Source organism: Pseudophryne corroboree, unplaced genomic scaffold (assembly GCF_028390025.1).
Source record: "Pseudophryne corroboree isolate aPseCor3 unplaced genomic scaffold, aPseCor3.hap2 scaffold_346, whole genome shotgun sequence".
NCBI lineage: Eukaryota > Metazoa > Chordata > Amphibia > Anura > Myobatrachidae > Pseudophryne > Pseudophryne corroboree.
The window spans coordinates 293,709-319,866 of record NW_026970009.1 but is presented as its reverse complement, the minus strand read 5'-3'; positions in this window follow the sequence as shown (position 1 = coordinate 319,866).

The window sequence follows — 26,158 nt, the reverse complement described above, 5'->3', positions numbered from 1 at the left end:
AACGTCTCGACATTCCAATCTGTACCCCTTGGATACTACTTGTAGGATCCAGGGGTCCTGTACGGTCCCAGCGTCATGCTGAGAACTTGGTAGAAGCGTTGGAGGGCTTCTGTTCCTGGGAATGGGCTGCCTGCTGCAGTCTTCTTCCCTTTCCTCTATCCCTGGGCAGATATGACTCTTATAGGGACGAAAGGACTGAGGCTGAAAATACGGTGTCTTTTTCTGCAGAGATGTGACTTAGGGTAAAAAACTGTGGATTTTCCAGCAGTTGCCGTGACCACCAGGTCCCATGGACCGACCCCAAATAACTCCTCCCCTTTATACGGCAATACATCTTTGTGCCGTTTGGAATCTGCATCACCTGACCACTGTCGTGTCCATAAACATCTTCTGGCAGATATGGACATCGCATTTACTCTTGATGCCAGAGTGCAAATATCCCTCTGCGCATCTCGCATATATAGAAATGCATCCTTTAAATGCTCTATAGTCAATAAAATACTGTCCCTGTCAAGGGTATCAATATTTTTAGTCAGGGAATCCGACCAAGCCACCTCAGCTCTGCACATCCAGGCTGAGGCGATCGCTGGTCGCAGTATAACACCAGCATGTGTGTGTATACTTTTTAGGATATTTTCCAGCCTCCTATCAGCTGGCTCCTTAAGTACGGCCCTATCTGTAGATGGTACCGCCACTTGTTCTGATAAGCATGTGAGCGCCTTATCCACCCTAAGGGGTGTTTCCCAACGCGCCCTAACTTCTGGCGGGAAAGGGTATACCGCCAATAATTTTTTATCGGGAGAAACCCACGCATCATCACACACTTCATTTAATTTATCTGATTCAGGAAAAACTACAGGTAGTTTTTTCACATCCCACATAATACCCTTTTTTGTGGTACTTGTAGTATCAGAAATATGTAACACCTCCTTCATTGCCCTTAACGTGTGGCCCTAAAGGAAAATACGTTTGTTTCTTCACCGTCGACACTGAAATCAGTGTCCGTGTCTGGGTCTGTGTCGACCGACTGAGGTAAATGGGCGTTTTACAGCCCCTGACAGGTACTAATTTGTTCGCCGGCCGTCTCATGTCGTCAACCGGCTTGCAGCGTGTTGACATTATCACGTAATTCCATAAATAAGCCATCCATTCCGGTGTCGACTCCCTAGAGAGTGACATCACCATTACAGGCAATTTGCTCCGCCTCCTCACCAACATTTTCCTCATACATGTCGACACACACGTACCGACATACAGCACACACATAGGGAATGCTCTGATAGAGGACAGGACCCACTAGCCCTTTGGGGAGACAGAGGGAGAGTTTGCCAGCACACACGAAAACGCTATAATTATATAGGGACAACCTTTATATAAGTGTTCCTCCCTTATAGCATTTAATATATATTCATATCGCCAAATCAGTGCCCCCCCTCTCTGTTTTAACCCTGTTTCTGTAGTGCAGTGCAGGGGAGAGCATGGGAGCCTTCCCACCAGCATTTCTGTGAGGGAAAATGGCGCTGTGTGCTGAGGAGAATAGGCCCCGCCCCCTTTTCGTCGGGCTTCTTCTCCGGAGTTTGTGATATCTGGCAGGGGTTAAATACATCCATATAGCCTCAAGGGCTATATGTGATGTATTTTTCGCCATACAGGTATTATACATTGCTGCCCAGGGCGCCCCCCCCCCCGCGCCCTGCACTTTCCGTGACCGCTGTGTGAAGTGTGCTGACAACAATGGCGCACAGCTGCAGTGCTGTGCGCTACCTGATGAAGACTGAAAGTCTTCTGCCGCCTGGTTCCGGACTTCTTCAATCTTCAGCATCTGCAAGGGTGGTCGGCGGCGCGGCTCCGGGACGAACCCCAGGGCGAGACCTGTGTTCCGACTCCCTCTGGAGCTAATGGTGTCCAGTAGCCTAAGAAGCCAATCCATCCTGCACGCAGGTGAGTTCACTTCTCTCCCCTAAGTCCCTCGATGCAGTGAGCCTGTTGCCAGCAGGACTCACTGAAAATAAAGAACCTAAAAACTTTTTCTAAGCAACTCTTTAAGAGAGCCACCTAGATTGCACCCTGCTCGGACGGGCACAAAAACCTAACTGAGGCTTGGAGGAGGGTCATAGGGGGAGGAGCCAGTACACACCATGTGATCCTAAAAGCTTGCTTTTGTGCCCTGTCTCCTGCGGAGCCGCTATTCCCCATGGTCCTGACGGAGTCCCCAGCATCCACTAGGACGTTAGAGAAAAGAGGCGCAATGAGGTAGCTGTGTGAGTAAGCTAAGCGACCCTAGCGGCCGACACAAACACCTGGCCCATCTAGGAGTGGCACTGCAGTGTCACGCAGGATGGCCCTTCCAAAAAACACTCCCCAAACAGCATATGATGCAAAGAAAAAAAGAGGCGCAATGAGGTAGCTGTGTGAGTAAGATAAGCGACCCTAGTGGCCGACACAAACACCTGGCCCATCTAGGAGTGGCACTGCAGTGTCACGCAGGATGGCCCTTCCAAAAAACACTCCCCAAACAGCACATGACGCAAAGAAAAAAAGAGGCGCAATGAGGTAGCTGTGTGAGTAAGATAAGCGACCCTAGTGGCCGACACAAACACCTGGCCCATCTAGGAGTGGCACTGCAGTGTCACGCAGGATGGCCCTTCAAAAAAATACTCCCCAAACAGCACATGACGCAAAGGAAAATGAAAGAAAAAAGAGGTGCAAGATGGAATTGTCCTTGGGCCCTCCCACCCACCCTTATGTTGTATAAACAGGACATGCACACTTTAACCAACCCATCATTTCAGTGACAGGGTCTGCCACACGACTGTGACTGAAATGACGGGTTGGTTTGGACCCCCACCAAAAAAGAAGCAATTAATCTCTCCTTGCACAAACTGGCTCTACAGAGGCAAGATGTCCACCTCATCATCATCCTCCGATATATCACCGTGTACATCCCCCTCCTCACAGATTATCAATTCGTCCCCACTGGAATCCACCATCTCAGCTCCCTGTGTACTTTGTGGAGGCAATTGCTGCTGGTCAATGTCTCCACGGAGGAATTGATTATAATTCATTTTAATGAACATCATCTTCTCCACATTTTCTGGAAGTAACCTCTTACGCCGATTGCTGACAAGGTGAGCGGCGGCACTAAACACTCTTTCGGAGTACACACTTGTGGGAGGGCAACTTAGGTAGAATAAAGCCAGTTTGTGCAAGGGCCTCCAAATTGCCTCTTTTTCCTGCCAGTATAAGTACGGACTGTCTGACGTGCCTACTTGGATGCGGTCACTCATATAATCCTCCACCATTCTTTCAATGGGGAGAGAATCATATGCAGTGCCAGTAGACGACATGTCCGACTCCGTAATCGTTGTCAGGTCCTTCAGTCCGGACCAGATGTCAGCATCAGCAGTCGCTCCAGACTGCCCTGCATCACCGCCAGCGGGTGGGCTCGGAATTCTGAGCCTTTTCCTCGCACCCCCAGTTGCGGGAGAATGTGAAGGAGGAGATGTTGACAGGTCGCGTTCCGCTTGACTTGACAATTTTCTCACCAGCAGGTCTTTGAACCCCAGCAGACTTGTGTGTGCCGGAAAGAGAGATCCAAGGTAGGTTTTAAATCTAGGATCGAGCACGGTGGCCAAAATGTAGTGCTCTGATTTCAACGGATTGACCACCCGTGAATCCTTGTTAAGCGAATTAAGGGCTCCATCCACAAGTCCCACATGCCTAGCGGAATCGCTCTGTGTTAGCTCCTCCTTCAATGTCTCCAGCTTCTTCTGCAAAAGCCTGATGAGGGGAATGACCTGACTCAGGCTGGCAGTGTCTGAACTGACTTCACGTGTGGCAAGTTCAAAGGGCAGCAGAACCTTGCACAACGTTGAAATCATTCTCCACTGCGCTTGAGACAGGTGCATTCCACCTCCTATATCGTGCTCAATTGTATAGGCTTGAATGGCCTTTTGCTGCTCCTCCAACCTCTGAAGCATATATAGGGTTGAATTCCACCTCGTTACCACTTCTTGCTTCAGATGATGGCAGGGCAGGTTCAGGCGTTTTTGGTGTTGCTCCAGTCTTCTGTACGTGGTGCCTGTACGCCGAAAGTGTCCCGCAATTCTTCTGGCCACCGACAACATCTCTTGCATGCCCCTCTCGTTTTTTAAATAATTCTGCACCACCAAATTCAAGGTATGTGCAAAACATGGGACGTGCTGGAATTTGCCCATATTTAATGCACACACAATATTGCTGGCGTTGTCCGATGCCACAAATCCACAGGAGAGTCCAATTGGGGTAAGCCCTTCCGCGATGATCTTCCTCAGTTGCCGTAAGAGGTTTTCAGCTGTGTGCGTATTCTGGAAAGCGGTGATACAAAGCGTAGCCTGCCTAGGAAAGAGTTGGCGTTTGCGAGATGCTGCTACTGGTGCCGCCGCTGCTGTTCTTGCGGCGGGAGTCCATACATCTACCCAGTGGGCTGTCACAGTCATATAGTCCTGACCCTGCCCTGCTCCACTTGTCCACATGTCCGTGGTTAAGTGGACATTGGGTACAGCTGCATTTTTTAGGACACTGGTGAGTCTTTTTCTGACGTCCGTGTACATTCTCGGTATCGCCTGCCTAGAGAAGTGGAACCTAGATGGTATTTGGTAACGGGGGCACACTACCTCAAGAAATTGTCTAGTTCCCTGTGAACTAACGGCGGATACCGGACGCACGTCTAACACCAACATAGTTGTCAAGGCCTCAGTTATCCGCTTTGCAACAGGATGACTGCTGTGATATTTCATCTTCCTCGCAAAGGACTGTTGGACAGTCAATTGCTTGGTGGAAGTAGTAAAAGTGGGCTTACGACTTCCCCTCTGGGATGACCATCGACTCCCAGCAGCAACAACAGCAGCGCCAGCAGCAGTAGGCGTTACACGCAAGGATGCATCGGAGGAATCCCAGGCAGGAGAGGACTCGTCAGAATTGCCAGTGACATGGCCTGCAGGACTATTGGCATTCCTGGGGAAGGAGGAAATTGACACTGAGGGAGTTGGTGGGGTGGTTTGCGTGAGCTTGGTTACAAGAGGAAGGGATTTACTGGTCAGTGGACTGCTTCCGCTGTCGCCCAAAGTTTTTGAACTTGTCACTGACTTATTATGAATGCGCTGCAGGCGACGTATAAGGGAGGATGTTCTGAGGTGGTTAACGTCCTTACCCCTACTTATTACAGCTTGACAAAGGCAACACACGGCTTGACACCTGTTGTCCGCATTTCTGTTGAAATACTTCCACACCGAAGAGCTGATTTTTTTGGTATTTTCACCAGGCATGTCAATGGCCATATTCCTCCCACGGACAACAGGTGTCTCCCCGGGTGCCTGACTTAAACAAACCACCTCACCATCAGAATCCTCCTGGTCAATTTCCTCCCCAGCGCCAGCAACACCCATATCCTCCTCATCCTGGTGTACTTCAACACTGACATCTTCAATCTGACTATCAGGAACTGGACTGCGGGTGCTCCTTCCAGCACTTGCAGGGGGCGTGCAAATGGTGGAAGGCGCATGCTCTTCACGTCCAGTGTTGGGAAGGTCAGGCATCGCAACCGACACAATTGGACTCTCCTTGTGGATTTGGGATTTCGAAGAACGCACAGTTCTTTGCTGTGCTTTTGCCAGCTTGAGTCTTTTCATTTTTCTAGCGAGAGGCTGAGTGCTTCCATCCTCATGTGAAGCTGAACCACTAGCCATGAACATAGGCCAGGGCCTCAGCCGTTCCTTGCTACTCCGTGTGGTAAATGGCATATTGGCAAGTTTACGCTTCTCCTCCGACAATTTTATTTTAGATTTTTGAGTCCTTTTTTTACTGATATTTGGTGTTTTGGATTTTACATGCTCTGTACTATGACATTGGGCATCGGCCTTGGCAGACAACGTTGCTGGCATTTCATCGTCTCGGCCATGACTAGTGGCAGCAGCTTCAGCACGAGGTGGAAGTCGATCTTGATCTTTCCCTATTTTTGGAACCTCAACATTTTTGTTCTCCATATTTTAATAGGCACAACTAAAAGGCACCTCAGGTAAACAATGGAGATGGATGGATACTAGTATACTTATGGATGACGAGCGACTGCCGACACAGAGGTAGCTACAGCCGTGGACTACCGTACTGTGTCTGCTGCTAATATAGACTGGATGATAATGAGATAAAATTAAAATATATATATATATCACACTAGTACTGCAGCCGGACAGGTATATATTATGTAATGACGGACCTGCTGGACACTGTCTGTCAGCACTGCAGACTCCTAAAGTAAGCTACTAGTATCAAGAAGATAGAAAAAAAAAAACCACGGGTAGGTGGTATACAATTATGGATGGACGAGCGACTGCCGACACAGAGGTAGCTACAGCCGTGGACTACCGTACTGTGTCTGCTGCTAATATAGACTGGATGATAATGAGATAAAATTAAAATATATATATATATATATCACACTAGTACTGCAGCCGGACAGGTATATATTATGTAATGACGGACCTGCTGGACACTGTCAGCACTGCAGACTCCTAAAGTAAGCTACTAGTATCAAGAAGATAGAAAAAAAAAAAAACCACGGGTAGGTGGTATACAATTATGGATGGACGAGCGACTGCCGACACAGAGGTAGCTACAGCCGTGGACTACCGTACTGTGTCTGCTGCTAATATAGACTGGATGATAATGAGATAAAATTAATATATATATATATATATATCACACTAGTACTGCAGCCGGACAGGTATATATTATGTAATGACGGACCTGCTGGACACTGTCTGACAGCACTGCAGACTCCGAAAGTAAGCTACTAGTATCAAGAAGATAGAAAAAAAAAAAAACCACGGGTAGGTGGTATACAATTATGGATGGACGAGCGACTGCCGACACAGAGGTAGCTACAGCCGTGGACTACCGTACTGTGTCTGCTGCTAATATAGACTGGATGATAATGAGATAAAATTAAAATATATATATATATATATCACACTAGTACTGCAGCCGGACAGGTATATATTATGTAATGACGGACCTGCTGGACACTGTCAGCACTGCAGACTCCTAAAGTAAGCTACTAGTATCAAGAAGATAGAAAAAAAAAAAAAACACGGGTAGGTGGTATACAATTATGGATGGACGAGCGACTGCCGACACAGAGGTAGCTACAGCCGTGGACTACCGTACTGTGTCTGCTGCTAATATAGACTGGATGATAATGAGATAAAATTAATATATATATATATATATCACACTAGTACTGCAGCCGGACAGGTATATATTATGTAATGACGGACCTGCTGGACACTGTCTGTCAGCACTGCAGACTCCTAAAGTAAGCTACTAGTATCAAGAAGATAGAAAAAAAAAAAAAACCACGGGTAGGTGGTATACAATTATGGATGGACGAGCGACTGCCGACACAGAGGTAGCTACAGCCGTGGACTACCGTACTGTGTCTGCTGCTAATATAGACTGGATGATAATGAGATAAAATTAAAATATATATATATATCACACTAGTACTGCAGCCGGACAGGTATATATTATGTAATGACGGACCTGCTGGACACTGTCTGCAGAATGCGTTTATAAAAACACCACACGACGAGTGTTTAACTTTTTCAGGCAGACAATCACAATATACTGGTGGTCAGCAGACAATCACAATACTGGTGGTCAGTGGTCACTGGTCAGTCACACTGGCAGTGGCACTCTGGCAGCAAAAGTGTGCACTGTACTTAAAATATGTACTCCTGCTATAACTGCTCCCCAGTCTCCCCCACAATTAAGCTGTGTGAGCAGTGAGCACTCAGCACAGTCAGATAATGATATACAGTATTACATATAATGCAGCACACTGGGCTGAGCACAGATATGGTATGTGACTGTGTCACACTGTGTATCGTTTTTTTTCAGGCAGAGAATGGATTAATTAAACTGGTGGTCACTGGTCACACTATCAGCAGCAAGTAGTACTCCTCCTAATAATATGCTCCCCAAAATTTGTGTCTCTCTCTAGTACTCTAGTCTAAACGGAGAGGACGCCAGCCACGTCCTCTCCCTATCAATCTCAATGCACGTGTGAAAATGGCGGCGACGCGCGGCTCCTTATATAGAATCCGAGTCTCGCGATAGAATACGAGCCTCGCGAGAATCCGACAGCGGGATGATGAAGTTCGGGCGCGCTCGGGTTAACCTAGCAAGGCGGGAAGATCCGAGTCGCTCGGCCCCGTGTAAAAAAACCTGAAGTTCGGGCGGGTTCGGATTCTGAGGAACCGAACCCGCTCATCTCTACCCTCTATACAGTACACTGACCTCTATATACCTGCTAGTACATCCCTGATGCCTATATTCCCTAAGCTAAATCCCAGACGCCTCTATTCCCTACGCTACATCCCTGACGCCTCTATTCCCTATGCTACATCCCTGACGCCTCTATACCCTACGCTACATCCCTGATGCCTCTATTCCCTACGCTACATTCCTGATGCCTCTATAACCTACGCTACATCCCTGACGCCTCTATACCCTACGCTACATCCCTGACGCCTCTATACAGTACAATGCATTACTGATCCCTCTAGACCATACATCCTCATTACATCAGAGAGATAGTGAAACACTGGAAAAAATAAGAATTTACTTACCGATAATTCTATTTCTCATAGTCCGTAGTGGATGCTGGGGACTCCGTAAGGACCATGGGGAATAGCGGCTCCGCAGGAGACTGGGCACATCTAAAGAAAGCTTTAGGACTAGCTGGTGTGCACTGGCTCCTCCCCCTATGACCCTCCTCCAAGCCTCAGTTAGGATACTGTGCCCGGACGAGCGTACACAATAAGGAAGGATTTTGAATCCCGGGTAAGACTCATACCAGCCACACCGATCACACCGTATAACTTGTGATCTGAACCCAGTTAACAGTATGATAACAGAGGAGCCTCTGAAAAGATGGCTCCCAACAATAATAACCCGATTTTTGTAACAATAACTATGTACAAGTATTGCAGACAATCCGCACTTGGGATGGGCGCCCAGCATCCACTACGGACTATGAGAAATAGAATTATCGGTAAGCAAATTCTTATTTTCTCTAACGTCCTAAGTGGATGCTGGGGACTCCGTAAGGACCATGGGGATTATACCAAAGCTCCCAAACGGGCGGGAGAGTGCGGATGACTCTGCAGCACCGAATGAGAGAACTCCAGGTCCTCCTCAGCCAGGGTATCAAATTTGTAGAATTTAGCAAACGTGTTTGCCCCTGACCAAGTAGCTGCTCGGCAAAGTTGTAAAGCCGAGACCCCTCGGGCAGCCGCCCAAGATGAGCCCACTTTCCTTGTGGAACGGGCTTTTACAGATTTTAGCTGTGGCAGGCCTGCCACAGAATGTGTAAGCTGAATTGCACTACAATCCAACGAGCAATAGTCTGCTTAGAAGCAGAAACACCCAGCATGTTGGGTGCATACAGGATAAACAGCGAGTCAGATTTCCTGACTCCAGCCGTCCTGGAAACATCTTTTTCAGGGCCCTGACAACATCCAGCAACCTGGATTCCTCCAAGTCCCTAGTAGCCGCAGGCACCACAATAGGTTGGTTCAGGTGAAAACGCTGGAACCACCTTAGGGAGAAACTGAGGACGAGTCCTCAATTCTGCCCTGTCCGAATGGAAAATCAGATAAGGGCTTTCACAGGATAAAGCCGCCAATTCTGACACGCGCCTGGCCGAGGCCAGGGCCAACAGCATGACCACTTTCCATGTGAGATATTTTAACTCCACAGATTTAAGTGGTTCAAACCAATGTGACTTTTGGAACCCAAACTACATTGAGATCCCAAATTGCCACTGGAGGCACAAAAGGAGGCTGTATATGCAGTACCCCTTTTACAAACGTCTAAACTTCAGGGACTGAAGCTAGTTCTTTTTTGGAAGAAAATTGACAGGGCCGAAATCTGAACCTTAATGGACCCCAATTTCAGGCCCATAAACACTCCTGTTTGCAGGAAATGTAGGAATCGACCCAGTTGAATTTCCTCCGTCGGGCCTTACTGGCCTCGCACTACGCAACATATTTTCGCCAATTGCGGTGATAATGTTTTTTGCGGTTACATCCTTCCTGGCTATTGATCAGGATAGGGATGACTTCATCCGGAATGCCTTTTTTCCTTCAGGATCCGGTGTTCATCCGCCATGCCGTCAAACGCAGCCGCGGTAAGTCTTGGAACAGACAGGGTCCTTGCTGGAGCAGGTCCCTTCTTAGAGGTAGAGGCCACGGATCCTCCGTGAGCATCTCTTGAAGTTCCGGTTACCAAGTACTTCTTGGCCAATCCGGAGCCACGAATATAGTGCTTTCTCCTCTCCATCTTATCAATCTCAGTACCTTGGGTATGAGAGGCAGAGGAGGGAACACATATACTGACTGGTACACCCACGGTGTTACCAGAGCGTCTACAAATATTGCCTGAGGGTCTCTTGACCTGGCGCAATACCTGTCGAGTTTTTTAATCATGTGGACGACTTCTGGGTGAAGTCCCCACTCTCCCGGGTGGAGGTCGTGCTGAGGAAGTCTGCTTCCCAGTTGTCCACTCCCGGAATGAATACTATTGACAGTGCTATCACATGATTTTCCGCCCAGCGAAGAATCCTTGCAGCTTCTGCCATTGCCCTCCTGCTTCTTGTGCCACCCTGTCTGTTTACGTGGGTGACTGCCATGATGTTGTCCGACTGGATCAACACCGGCTGACCTTGAAGCAGAGGTCTTGCTAAGCTTAGAGCATTGTAAATGGCCCTTAGCTTCAGGATATTTATGTGAAGTGATGTATCCCGGCTTGACCCTAAGCCCTGGATATTCCTTCCCTGTGTGACTGCTCCCCAGCCTCGCAGGCTGGCATCCGTGGTCACCAGGACCCAGTCCTGAATGCCGAATCTGCGGCCCTCTAGAAGATGAGCACTCTGCAACCACCACAGGATGGATACCCTTGTCCTTGGTGACAGGGTTATCCGCTGATGCATCTGAAAATGCGACCCGGACCATTTGTCCAGTAGGTTCCACTGGAAAGTTCTTGCGTGGAATCTAACGAATGGGATTGCTTCGTATGAAGCCATCATTTTTTCCCAGAACCCTTGTGCATTGATGCACTGAGACTTGGTTCGGTTTTAGGAGGTTCCTGATTAGCTCGGATAACTCCCTGGCTTTCTCTTCCGGGAGAAACACCTTTTTTCTGGACTGTGTCCAGGATCATCCCTAGGAAACAGAAGACAAGTCGTCGGAACCAGCTGCGATTTTGGAATATTGAGAATCCAATCGTGCTGCCGCAACACTACCTGAGATAGTGCTACACCGACCTCCAACTGTTCCCTGGATCTTACCCTTATCAGGGAATCGTCCAAGTAAGGGATAACTAAAATTCCCTTCCTTCAAAGGGATATCATTTCGTCCATTACCTTGGTAAAGACCCGGGGTGCCGTGGACCATCCCTACGGCAGCGTCTGAACTGATAGTGACAGTTCTGTACCATAACCTGAGGTACCCTTGGTGAGAAGGGTAAATTTTAACATGAAGGTAAGCATCCTTGATGTCCCGAGACATCATGTAGTCCCCTTCTTCCAGGTTCGCAATCACTACTCTGAGTGACTCAATCTTGAATTTGAACCTCTGTATGTAAGTGTTCAAAGATTTTAGATTTAGAATCGGTCTCACCGAGCCGTCTGGCTTCGGTACCACAATAGTGTGGAATAATACCCCGTTCCCTGTTGCAGGAGGGGTACCTTGATTATCACCTGCTGGGAATACAGCTTGTGAATGGCTTCCAAAACTGCCTCCCTGTCAGAGGGAGACGTCGGTAAAGCCAACTTTTGGAAACGGCGAGGGGGAGACGTCTCGAATTCCAATATGTACCCCTGAGATATTACCTGAAGGATCCAGGGGTCTACTTGCGAGTGAGCCCACTGCGCACTGAAATTCATTGAGAACGGGCCCCCACCGTGCCTGAGCTTGTATAGCCCTAGCGTCATACTGAGGGCTTGGCAGAGGCGGGAAAGGGTTTCTGTTCCTGGGAACTGGCTGATCTCTGCAGCCTTTTTCCTCTCCGTCTGTCACGAGCAGAAAAGAGGAACCTTTTGTCCGCTTGCCAACAAAGGACTGCGCCTGATAATACGGCGTCTTATTTTGAGAGGCGACCTGGGGTACAAACGTGGATTTCCCAGCTGTTGCCGTGGCCACCAGGTCTAAAGGACCGACCCCAAATGTCCCCTTTCAAAGGCAATACTTCCAAATGCCGTTTGGAATCCGCATCACCTGACCATTTTACTGGTAGAATTGGACAACGCACTTATACTTGATGCCAGTCGGCAATTATTCCGCTGTGCATCATGCATATATAGAAATGCATCTTTTAAATGCTCTATAGGCAATAATATACTATCCTTATCTAGGATATCAATATTTCCAGTCAGGGAATCCGACCATGCCAACCCAGCACTGCACCTCCAGGCTGAGGCGATAGCTGGTCGCAGTATAACACCAGTATGTGTGTAAATACATTTTTGGATACCCTCCTGCTTTCTATCAGCAGGATCCTTAAGGGCGGCCATCTCATGAGAGGGTAGAGCCCTTGTTCTTACAAGCGTGTGAGCGCCTTATCCCCCGTAGGGGGTGTTTCCCAACGCACCCTAACCTCTGGCGGGAAAGGGTATGCAGCCAATACTTTTTAAGAAATTATCAAGTGTTATCGGGGGGAAACCCACGCATCATCACACACCTCATTTTATTTTTCAGATTTAGGAAAACTACAGGTAGTTTTTCCCCCACCGAACATAATACCCCTTTTTGGTGGTACTCGTATTATCAGAAATGTATAAAAACATTTTCCATTGTATCAATCATGTAACGTGTGGCCCTACTGGAAATCACGGTTGTCTCTTCACCGTCGACACAGGAGTCAGTATCCGTGTCGGCGTCTGTATCTGCCATCTGAGGTAACGGCCGCTTTAGAGCCCCTGACGGCCTATGAGACGTCTGGACAGGCACAAGCTGAGTAGCCGGCTGTCTCATGTCAACCACTGTTTTTATATAGAGCTGACACTGTCACGTAATTTTCAACAGTACATCCACTCAGGTGTCGACCCCCTAGGGGGTGACATCACTGTTACAGACACTCTGCTCCGTCTCCACATCATTTTTCTCCTCATATATGTCGACACAAACGTACCGACACACAGCACACACACAGGGAATGCTCTGATAGAGGACAGGACCCCACTAGCCCTTTGGGGAGACAGAGGGAGAGTATGCCAGCACACACCAGAGCGCTATATATATACAGGGATAACCTTATATAAGTGTTTTTCCCCTTATAGCTGCAGTATGTTTTAATACTGCGCCTAATTAGTGCCCCCCTCTCTTTTTTAACCCTTTCTGTAGTGAAGTGACTGCAGGGGAGAGCCAGGGGAGCTTCCCTCCAACTGAGCTGTGAGGGAAAATGGCGCCAGTGTGCTGAGGAGATAGGCTCCGCCCCCTTTCCGGCGGCCTTATCTCCCGGTTTTTTGCATATTTTGGCAGGGGTTAAATGCATCCATATAGCCCAGGAGCTATATGTGATGTATTTTTTGCCATGTAAGGTATTTCTGTCGTGTTTTATTTAGAGATGAGCGGGTTCGGTTCCTCGGAATCCGAACCCGCCCGAACTTCATGTTTTTTTTCACGGGTCCGAGCGACTCGGATCTTCCCGCCTTGCTCGGTTAACCCGAGCGCGCCCGAACGTCATCATGACGCTGTCGGATTCTCGCGAGGCTCGGATTCTATCGCGAGACTCGGATTCTATATAAGGAGCCGCGCGTCGCCGCCATTTTCACTCGTGCATTGAGATTGATAGGGAGAGGACGTGTCTGGCGTCCTCTCCATTAGAATAGAGATAGATTAGATAGAGAGAGAGAGATTGTGCAGAGTCGCAGACAGAGTTAGTTTACCACAGTCAGTGACCAGTGCAGTTGCTAGTTAACTTTTATTTAATATAATATATCCGTTCACTTCTCTCTGCTATATCCGTTCTCTGCCTGAAAAAAAAAACGATACACAGCACAGTCAGTCACACAGTGTGACTCAGTCTGTGTGCACTCAGCTCAGCCCAGTGTGCTGCACAGTCATCAATGTATAAATTAAAAGCTTATAATTAATTGTGGGGGAGACTGGGGAGCACTGCAGGTTGTTAGCAGGAGCCAGGAGTACAATTATATTAATTAACAGTGCACACTTTTGCTGCAGGAGTGGTGACCAGTGCCTGACCACCAGTATAGTATTGTTGTATACTACTAATATCTCTTTAAATATCAACCAGTCTATATTAGCAGCAGACACAGTACAGTGCGGTAGTTCACGGCTGTGGCTACCTCTGTGTCGGCACACGGCAGGCAGTCCGTCCGACCAGAATTGTATTATTTATTATTATATACCTACCACCTAACCGTGGTTTTTTTTTCATTCTTTATACCGTCATAGTGTCATCCTAATTGTTACGAGTATACTACTATCTCTTTATCAACCAGTGTACAGTGCGGTAGTTCACGGCTGTGGCTACCTCTGTGTCGGCACACGGCAGGCAGTCCGTCCGACCAGAATTGTATTATTTATTATTATATACCTACCACCTAACCGTGGTTTTTTTTTTCATTCTTTATACCGTCATAGTGTCATCCTAATTGTTACGAGTATACTACTATCTCTTTATCAACCAGTGTACAGTGCGGTAGTTCACGGCTGTGGCTACCTCTGTGTCGGCAGTCGGCAGGCAGTCCGTCCATCCATAATTGTATTATTATTATAATATATACCACCTAACCGTGGTTTTTTTTCCATTCTTTATACCGTCGTCATAGTGTCATACTAGTTGTTACGAGTATACTACTATCTCTTTATCAACCAGTGTACAGTGCGGTAGTTCACGGCTGTGGCTACCTCTGTGTCGGCACACGGCAGGCAGTCCGTCCGACCAGAATTGTATTATTTATTATTATATACCTACCACCTAACCGTGGTTTTTTTTTCATTCTTTATACCATCATAGTGTCATCCTAATTGTTACGAGTATACTACTATCTCTTTATCAACCAGTGTACAGTGCGGTAGTTCACGGCTGTGGCTACCTCTGTGTCGGCAGTCGGCAGGCAGTCCGTCCATCCATAATTGTATTATTATTATAATATATACCACCTAACCGTGGTTTTTTTTTCATTCTTTATACCGTCGTCATAGTGTCATACTAGTTGTTACGAGTATACTACTATCTCTTTATCAACCAGTGTACAGTGCGGTAGTTCACGGCTGTGGCTACCTCTGTGTCGGCAGTCGGCAGGCAGTCCGTCCATCCATAATTGTATTATTATTATAATATATACCACCTAACCGTGGTTTTTTTTCCATTCTTTATACCGTCGTCATAGTGTCATACTAGTTGTTACGAGTATACTACTATCTCTTTATCAACCAGTGTACAGTGCGGTAGTTCACGGCTGTGGCTACCTCTGTGTCGGCAGTCGGCAGGCAGTCCGTCCATCCATAATTGTATTATTATTATAATATATACCACCTAACCGTGGTTTTTTTATACCACCTAACCGTGGCAGTCCGTCCATAATTGTATACTAGTATCCAATCCATCCATCTCCATTGTTTACCTGAGGTGCCTTTTAGTTCTGCCTATAAAATATGGAGAACAAAAAAGTTGAGGTTCCAAAATTAGGGAAAGATCAAGATCCACTTCCACCTCGTGCTGAAGCTGCTGCCACTAGTCATGGCCGAGACGATGAAATGCCAGCAACGTCGTCTGCCAAGGCCGATGCCCAATGTCATAGTACAGAGCATGTCAAATCCAAAACACCAAATATCAGAAAAAAAAGGACTCCAAAACCTAAAATAAAATTGTCGGAGGAGAAGCGTAAACTTGCCAATATGCCATTTACCACACGGAGTGGCAAGGAACGGCTGAGGCCCTGGCCTATGTTCATGGCTAGTGGTTCAGCTTCACATGAGGATGGAAGCACTCAGCCTCTCGCTAGAAAACTGAAAAGACTCAAGCTGGCAAAAGCACCGCAAAGAACTGTGCGTTCTTTGAAATCCCAAATCCACAAGGAGAGTCCAATTGTGTCGTTTGCGATGCCTGACCTTCCCAACACTGGACGTGAAGAGCATGCGCCTTCCACTATTTGCATGCCCCCTGCAAGTGCTGGAAGGAGCACCCGCAGTCCAGTTCCTGATAGTCAGATTGAAGATGTCAGTGTTGAAGTACACCAGGATGAGGAGGATATGGGTGTTGCTGGCGCTGGGGAGGAAATTGACCAGGAGGATTCTGATGGTGAGGTGGTTTGTTTAAGTCAGGCACCCGGGGAGACACCTGTTGTCCGTGGGAGGAATATGGCCGTTGACATGCCAGGTGAAAATACCAAAAAAATCAGCTCTTCGGTGTGGAGGTATTTCACCAGAAATGCGGACAACAGGTGTCAAGCCGTGTGTTCCCTTTGTCAAGCTGTAATAAGTAGGGGTAAGGACGTTAACCACCTCGGAACATCCTCCCTTATACGTCACCTGCAGCGCATTCATAATAAGTCAGTGACAAGTTCAAAAACTTTCGGTGACAGCGGAAGCAGTCCACTGACCAGTAAATCCCTTCCTCTTGTAACCAAGCTCACGCAAACCACCCCACCAACTCCCTCAGTGTCAATTTCCTCCTTCCCCAGGAATGCCAATAGTCCTGCAGGCCATGTCACTGGCAAGTCTGACGAGTCCTTTCCTGCCTGGGATTCCTCCGATGCATCCTTGCGTGTAACGCCTACTGCTGCTGGCGCTGCTGTTGTTGCCGCTGGGAGTCGATGGTCATCCCAGAGGGGAAGTCGTAAGCCCACTTGTACTACTTCCAGTAAGCAATTGACTGTTCAACAGTCCTTTGCGAGGAAGATGAAATATCACAGCAGTCATCCTACTGCAAAGCGGATAACTGAGTCCTTGACAACTATGTTGGTGTTAGACGTGCGTCCGGTATCCGTCGTTAGTTCACAGGGAACTAGACAATTTATTGAGGCAGTGTGCCCCCGTTACCAAATACCATCTAGGTTCCACTTCTCTAGGCAGGCGATACCGAGAATGTACACGGACGTCAGAAAAAGACTCACCAGTGTCCTAAAAAATGCAGTTGTACCCAATGTCCACTTAACCACGGACATGTGGACAAGTGGAGCAGGGCAGGGTCAGGACTATATGACTGTGACAGCCCACTGGGTAGATGTATGGACTCCCGCCGCAAGAACAGCAGCGGCGGCACCAGTAGCAGCATCTCGCAAACGCCAACTCTTTCCTAGGCAGGCTACGCTTTGTATCACCGCTTTCCAGAATACGCACACAGCTGAAAACCTCTTACGGCAACTGAGGAAGATCATCGCGGAATGGCTTACCCCAATTGGACTCTCCTGTGGATTTGTGGCATCGGACAACGCCAGCAATATTGTGTGTGCATTAAATATGGGCAAATTCCAGCACGTCCCATGTTTTGCACATACCTTGAATTTGGTGGTGCAGAATTTTTTAAAAAACGACAGGGGCGTGCAAGAGATGCTGTCGGTGGCCAGAAAAATTGCGGGACACTTTCGGCGTACAGGCACCACGTACAGAAGACTGGAGCACCACCAAAAACTACTGAACCTGCCCTGCCATCATCTGAAGCAAGAAGTGGTAACGAGGTGGAATTCAACCCTCTATATGCTTCAGAGGTTGGAGGAGCAGCAAAAGGCCATTCAAGCCTATACAATTGAGCACGATATAGGAGATGGAATGCACCTGTCTCAAGTGCAGTGGAGAATGATTTCAACGTTGTGCAAGGTTCTGATGCCCTTTGAACTTGCCACACGTGAAGTCAGTTCAGACACTGCCAGCCTGAGTCAGGTCATTCCCCTCATCAGGCTTTTGCAGAAGAAGCTGGAGGCATTGAAGAAGGAGCTAACACGGAGCGATTCCGCTAGGCATGTGGGACTTGTGGATGCAGCCCTTAATTCGCTTAACAAGGATTCACGGGTGGTCAATCTGTTGAAATCAGAGCACTACATTTTGGCCACCGTGCTCGATCCTAGATTTAAAGCCTACCTTGGATCTCTCTTTCCGGCAGACACAGGTCTGCTGGGGTTGAAAGACCTGCTGGTGACAAAATTGTCAAGTCAAGCGGAACGCGACCTGTCAACATCTCCTCCTTCACATTCTCCCGCAACTGGGGGTGCGAGGAAAAGGCTCAGAATTCCGAGCCCACCCGCTGGCGGTGATGCAGGGCAGTCTGGAGCGACTGCTGATGCTGACATCTGGTCCGAACTGAAGGACCTGACAACGATTACGGACATGTCGTCTACTGTCACTGCATATGATTCTCTCAACATTGATAGAATGGTGGAGGATTATATGAGTGACCGCATCCAAGTAGGCACGTCACACAGTCCGTACTTATACTGGCAGGAAAAAGAGGCAATTTGGAGGCCCTTGCACAAACTGGCTTTATTCTACCTAAGTTGCCCTCCCACAAGTGTGTACTCCGAAAGAGTGTTTAGTGCCGCCGCTCACCTTGTCAGCAATCGGCGTACGAGGTTACATCCAGAAAATGTGGAGAAGATGATGTTCATTAAAATGAATTATAATCAATTCCTCCGCGGAGACATTGACCAGCAGCAATTGCCTCCACAAAGTACACAGGGAGCTGAGATGGTGGATTCCAGTGGGGACGAATTGATAATCTGTGAGGAGGGGGATGTACACGGTGATATATCGGAGGGTGAAGATGAGGTGGACATCTTGCCTCTGTAGAGCCAGTTTGTGCAAGGAGAGATGAATTGCTTCTTTTTTGGGGGGGGTCCAAACCAACCCGTCATATCAGTCACAGTCGTGTGGCAGACCCTGTCACTGAAATGATGGGTTGGTTAAAGTGTGCATGTCCTGTTTTGTTTATACAACATAAGGGTGGGTGGGAGGGCCCAAGGATAATTCCATCTTGCACCTCTTTTTTCTTTTCTTTTTCTTTGCATCATGTGCTGATTGGGGAGGGTTTTTTGGAAGGGACATCCTGCGTGACACTGCAGTGCCACTCCTAGATGGGCCCGGTGTTTGTGTCGGCCACTAGGGTCGCTAATCTTACTCACACAGTCAGCTACCTCATTGCGCCTCTTTTTTTCTTTGCGTCATGTGCTGTTTGGGGAGGGTTTTTTGGAAGGGACATCCTGCGTGACACTGCAGTGCCACTCCTAGATGTGCCCGGTGTTTGTGTCGGCCACTAGGGTCGCTAATCTTACTCACACAGTCAGCTACCTCATTGCGCCTCTTTTTTTCTTTGCGTCATGTGCTGTTTGGGGAGGGTTTTTTGGAAGGGCCATCCTGCGTGACACTGCAGTGCCACTCCTAGATGGGCCCGGTGTTTGTGTCGGCCACTAGGGTCGCTTATCTTACTCACACAGCGACCTCGGTGCAAATTTTAGGACTAAAAATAATATTGTGAGGTGTGATGTGTTCAGAATAGGCTGAAAATGAGTGTAAATTATGTTTTTTGAGGTTAATAATACTTTGGGATCAAAATTACCCCCAAATTCTATGATTTAAGCTGTTTTTTAGGGTTTTTTGAAAAAAACACCCGAATCCAAAACACACCCGAATCCGACAAAAAAAATTCGGTGAGGTTTTGCCAAAACGCGGTCGAACCCAAAACACGGCCGCGGAACCGAACCCAAAACCAAAACACAAAACCCGAAAAATTTCCGGCGCTCATCTCTAGTTTTATTGCGTCTCAGGGCGCCCCCCCCAGCGCCCTGCACCCTCAGTGACCGGAGTATGAAGTGTGCTGAGAGCAATGGCGCACAGCTGCAGTGCTGTGCGCTTCCTTATTGAAGACAGGAACGTCTTCTGCCGCCGATTTTTCCGGACCTCTTCGCTCTTCTGGCTCTGTAAGGGGGCCGGCGGCGCGGCTCCGGGACCCATCCAGGCTGGACCTGTGATCGTCCCTCTGGAGCTAATGTCCAGTAGCCAAGAAGCCCAATCCACTCTGCACGCAGGTGAGTTCGCTTCTTCTCCCCTTAGTCCCTCGATGCAGTGAGCCTGTTGCCAGCAGGTCTCACTGAAAATAACAAACCTAAACTAAAACTTTCACTAAGAAGCTCAGGAGAGCCCCTAGTGTGCACCCTTCTCGTCGGGCACAGAAATCTGAGGCTTGGAGGAGGGTCATAGGGGGAGGAGCCAGTGCACACCAGCTAGTCCTAAAGCTTTCTTTAGATGTGCCCAGTCTCCTGCGGAGCCGCTATTCCCCATGGTCCTTACGGAGTCCCCAGCATCCACTTAGGACGTTAGAGAAAATAAGGATAAAGTGGACTACAGAAACTGATGCTCTAAACAAAGGAGAGAGAGAGAGAGAGAGAGAGAGAAAAGCACAAGGGAATGTGGGCAATCGGAACACCATAGAGAGAGGAGAGATAGAAATGCCTGAAAAAGTAAAGGGGGTTGGGTATGGCATCCGGCGCTCGGGATTCCAGCAGTCACATGATACCTAATCCTAATCCTAACCCTCTGGGGGGGGTGGCGGATAGGGCTAACCCTCAGGGGGTGGCAGCTAGGACTAACCCCCCCCCCCCCCCACACCTCCTAGTGCCTTCCCTAACACCCCCTCCCCCGGTCCTAACCCTCCCTACAATACTCGCCTTCGGGATGTTGGCTGTCTGTGTGCCGGCACCAGTCTCCCAAGTGGTGTCAGGATTCCAACATCGGTCAAATGACCGCCGGTATACCGTCTGCCGGGATGGTAAATGTATCCTGAGGACAGGTAGTGAGTATGGAGGGATAGGTGGTTCAGTAAAATGTAACAGCTCAAACTGCGATCATTCACTGATAAATTGATTTATAGCTCTCCCTTTTTAACCATTGCAGTCATAAAAGCAATGTTTTTTAAACTTTTAAATAAAGCTTGTTAGCATCCCCAGCACACTGTATATGCTGGGAGATGTAGTTCTCAATATGAAAACATTTAATTACTGTATGAACTCTAATTCCCCAACTGAAACCTCTCACAAACACACACTCCTAAATCTAGTACACAGTCACACACACACATTTCCCCAGTACTGACAACTCTCATCACTTCCACACACTGACAACTCCCTCCTGCTCCTCTCCCCACTGACACTGACAGCTCCCTCACAGTCACACACATCCTCCACCCCCCCACACACACACTGATAGCACACATGCACAAATCCCCCCCTCCTCGACACTGTCACGGACTGCTTGGGCAGCAGGGGGCAGGCTCTGACTTGAAGTGCTGAAATTTAACAGCTCTCTCGAACTTGCAAGGCATGGCTGTGCAGCTGTCTCCAGCCATCTCCTTGCCCACTGTGTAATTTGTGGCGTTCTCTGATGTTCCCCGCTCTGCCTCTACAACCGGCACATAATGTACAGCAGTGGTGACTCCTGAGTATGGGCCTGGAGAACTCCGCCTACCGGGGGGTAGGGATTAATAATTTCAAAGGGGCAGAGCTAGGAGTGAAGCAGTGGACAGCAGTTGAGGGGCGTTTCAAACTGTAACAGGGTTGGGACAATTTCAGTATCCTTCCCTCACCGTCTAATTGGTCAGTCCCACGCTGATTGCCATAGCGCCCTTTTGAGACTGCAGAACTCTATCCCTTAGCCACGGTTGGCACAGCTGGATGGTGCCCCTGGCAAGTGCCATCCTGGCCAAGGGGTAGATACGCCCCTGAGGGTCAGGGCCAGCAACAGAAATCTCGGGGCCCAGTACACTGATATCTCTGGGGCCCCCTCAACCCCCCCTTAACTTGGCAGAGGGATCTTTAAAAAAAAATGGAGCCTTTGACTCGGACCGTCAGTGAGGCCGGCAGGTGGTTTTCATACTGGGCTATCCAGCTCTTCGGTGGCGGTGGCAGGGACATTCAGAAAAGGGCCAGCACAGCAACATGCATAATAATGGCAATACAGTATGGACCACAGGGACTGGACAAAGTGATGGGGTAAAAGGAGGGGGGAGGGTTTAGTTGGCCTGTTAATTGTTTTCCTGCTTAAATTGAGCAGTTGGTGGATACACTTTAAAAAGCAATATTGGCACTGTGGCCCCATAATACTTGGAGCCCTGAACAAGTGTCCCCTTTGTCCCCCCTGTCACCGGGCCTGTTCAGGCGTTACCTATGGAGAAGCTGCGACATGACATCCTAGGACACAATACTGCACCATGCATCACCATTATATTTCAGTGTGCCTTGTCAATATTTAAATCTTGTTCTGTGTGACGTGAGTTGTAAATGGTTGAAAATCTCTGTGCTACAGTATCGTCACCATGTAGTTATAACAACACCGCAAAACCACCAAAAGACGTGTTTTGGTAGAGGGACTGCTGGAGGGGCCCATTGGGGCCCCCAGTTTGCTACCCCACCCCAGTATACCTGTGCTGTAGCCAGTGGAAGGGGCACTATCTTCCCGGTGATCTCTTCGGGAAGATGGTGCCGCACATAGAAAGCAAAGACTCTGGCTGCACTCTCCTGCCCTCGCTCTAAGCAAGGTGATCGGGCCACAAAAGGACCCCTGTCGGACCCCGGCCTGTGGGCCACAAAAGGATGCATTGGGGGCGGCATGCGGCCCATGGGTTTGACACCCCTGCCCTAGAGTATCACAATTTGTTTCACGGCACCCCTAGGCCAAAGTTTTTTTTATTGAGAAATTCAGAAAAAAATATAAAATTAAGTAAATTGTGTTTATAGCATGTCATCCTCAGGTTCAGTTATGTTGTGAGGGAATGGTTTTGCCAATTTAATAAAGTATAAATAATTTTAATTGGTCCTGGACCACCAAACTATGCTACCAGTGCAAGAACCCCAGTTTGGAAACTACTGCCATAAAATAAACCTTTTTTGTTTTTTTTAAACTACATGTAATACACCTTAGATCTCAGTTCCTGAAAGGTTTTAAACCCTTGCATACAGTAAACTACACATATTTAAAAATCCTACACCGGGCACAAGTGCTCACGGGCCAATTTCATGGCAGTCTCGGATAGGAGGGCATTGTGGATTCACCAAGGGAATGCTGATGCTGACTCCAAGAAGAAAGGGAGTCTCTTCCCTATGAAGGTTGATAAAGCTGAATCTATTTATCGTACTTATAACCCTTTATGAGGTCTAAGAACACTGTACGCTGACTATGTAAGAAGTACCGTAAGGGTACGCTAGTTGCGTATCGATCGCTTAGCCGTGATCGAGACGCTCAAGCGTCACGTTCGCTCACGGCCCAGAGATCACAGGCAAGCACGCTTATTGGTTACAGACAAACGTAATGATTCGCTATGGCGTAGCGGACGCTCGAGAACCCGAGGAGATCACCAGCGGCGCAGACGCTCACAACACTATACCTTGATATCTATACCTTTAACAATGAGATTCACAGTATACCTTTATGTAGAGACAGTGTGTAAGTGCAACCTGGTGTAACCTGATTAACTACAAAGCTGCTTGAGCGTCACCGACGCTCTGTGAACACTTAACACTATGAGACAATACACAGATACTTGTTTAGGGTCCAAAGCCTATTAAATGTATTATAACTAATATACTTGAAAAAAAGGAATCACAGTACAAATGATACACTACAATATAACAGAGACTTCCTAACCAAATAACTACACTATAAATACAATACAATACAATACAATCTAATCAAGGGAAAATACGAGAGAAAGAGTAGAGAGAGAGAGAGAGAGAGAGAGAGATGAGAGAAATGGCTCACAGTAAGACAATATGATCACGGAGAAAAACTTACGCACAAGGGTAACGATCGCAAGCGCTTCTGGACATCCAGCTTCCCGATTATCAGCACCGTTTGATGAGAAGTGAAAGCTGGATGCCACAGGCCCGTCTTTTATGCTCCACACACAATGCAATCTAATGGTCCCTACAATCTGATCGTCCATTGGACACAGGAATTCGGCTTCGCATTATAACAAGAGGTCATAGGTTGATTCATACAGGTGGGCTGTGACGATTTCAAACAGCTCAGGTGGGTGGGACACTGGGTTTCCCGCCGCATACCTGAGTAAGAGTAAATAATAGTAATGGACATAAACTCCTTATGTCCATAACTATTCGCACGAGCGATTAATACGCTCCAAACCAACACCGGAATATTGCTATTTAAATACTCTTCCGATGGGTACCAAACACTGCTGTATGACTCCTGTCAGACCCTTCCTACAATACAAAGAGGGATCCCTCCGTTCAGGGACATTATATATTAACCAAACTTTCAGAATCTATCAAAGGGACCATGATCTATAAACTACGTTAATTGTGGAAATATGTAACGATTGGGTCGCACGCTACGACTACATACTCTTTACCGTAAATACGCATACTGATGCGAGCGGGTGCACGCATCAGCGGGTATGCGCTATCACGGGAAAGCGCACGCATGCGCAGCGCGGACCAGCGTGAGGTGCAAATATGGCAGCGTGTATAGAGATATTTTTCTGACTTTGACAGTCCACCCTTTGGTAGTCAATAATAACTGCCACCTTCTAAAACATTTCAAAAGGAGAAAAATATATGTCAGGGGTTAATTCATTTCCATGGTTGGGTAGGGGAGGAGAGAGGAGTAGGTGTGAAGAGGGTATGACCTAGTGAGATAGCAGAAGCATGTGTGTATGAGTCCATGTTTGGGGGGTCATGTATCATCGTGCCGTACGTGTTGTAAATCAAGCTTCGAGGTATTGCGAAGTATACATTTGAATTCCTTCTTATCCCGTGGTACAGGTCTGTGGATGGGCTGTCAAACTTTACCGAGCTCTTTTCGGCTTTTGAACAAAATGGGGAGCACATTTTAGTTGATGATACATGAATGGGGGAATATGTGATTGCTGATATCTGTGCCTGTATTCCCTATACTATGTGTGTTATTACCTGAGGGTTGTAGAGATGAAGATAAAGAACACTTATGGAAAATGCAATGATATTCTATGTCAGGTAAATGTACATCTGTCGTCGAAGTTTTGTTCGGTATCAGTTGAAAGTCGTCTTCTTTGCGCTGTTTTGCTCCTTAGGCATGAGCAACAAGCTTTGTCAGTGCCATCAGATTTACAAAAAATGTTGGGCTAGCGTGAGTTTAAAAATACTAGGGAAACTGGGGATCCATGGCAAAGTTCATCAAGTGTCCATTTCTCAAGTGGTCAAAACTCTTTCTTTGGTCCATCCGTTGTCTGTATAGCGTCTCGTCAACTTCCTCGTCCAATGGGGTCTTTTTATCTTGGAGAAAAGCAGAAAAACAGGTGAAAGAAACGGACCGTATAATCGCATTTTCATCACATCCTGGTTTCTATCATTGGGTCATAAATCAAATCCAGGTTAATTACAGTTTCCTCACTCCTCAAACTCATCACTCTTGTACTTTGTTTGCACTTCATTAAAGCCTGCCCGCATCTAAATATCAATCCAATAAATATAACAACACCCAAAATACATAGGAGAAACTTTCCAACATCCATTATGACTCCTTGAGCCCAGTCTCCCAAACCGGAGAGCCAATTTCGCGGGTTCAACCATGACACCCAACCAGTCAGCTCATTACCTACAGCAGCAAGAGTGAGATTGTGTTTTCGGCGAAATTCCCACTTTAATTGGAGAATATCATCCATCTTTTGGTCTATGACCTCTACCGGATCCTCGGTGCTATTCGTGATGTACGTGCAACACTTCACGCCGTACTGTGTTGCCAATGTAACACAATATCCGCCTGTCACTGCTGTGAGATAATTAAGAACCATTCTATGCTGTACCAGTTCTGTTTTATAAGCTTGGAGTTCTCTTCCAGTGTATCTAAACGTGTCATCATACATTTCAGTGATATTATCTAACAAATTTGCAAGCGCAGAGATGTATCTATAATTCATCACTCCTCGAGCGGTGCGAGTGAAATCTAACGCCACCAGAACCTGAATCCCGGTGGATTCATGGATCAGATCAGAGGCCGGATGCTCTAACCTTTCTGACAGTTGTCTTTTAACGAGGTGCTCGTAATGAGTGTGAGTATAAGGAGTTTGGGCACCACGGTGTAGGTCTTTCATTTTATCATGTGTTACAGTCATC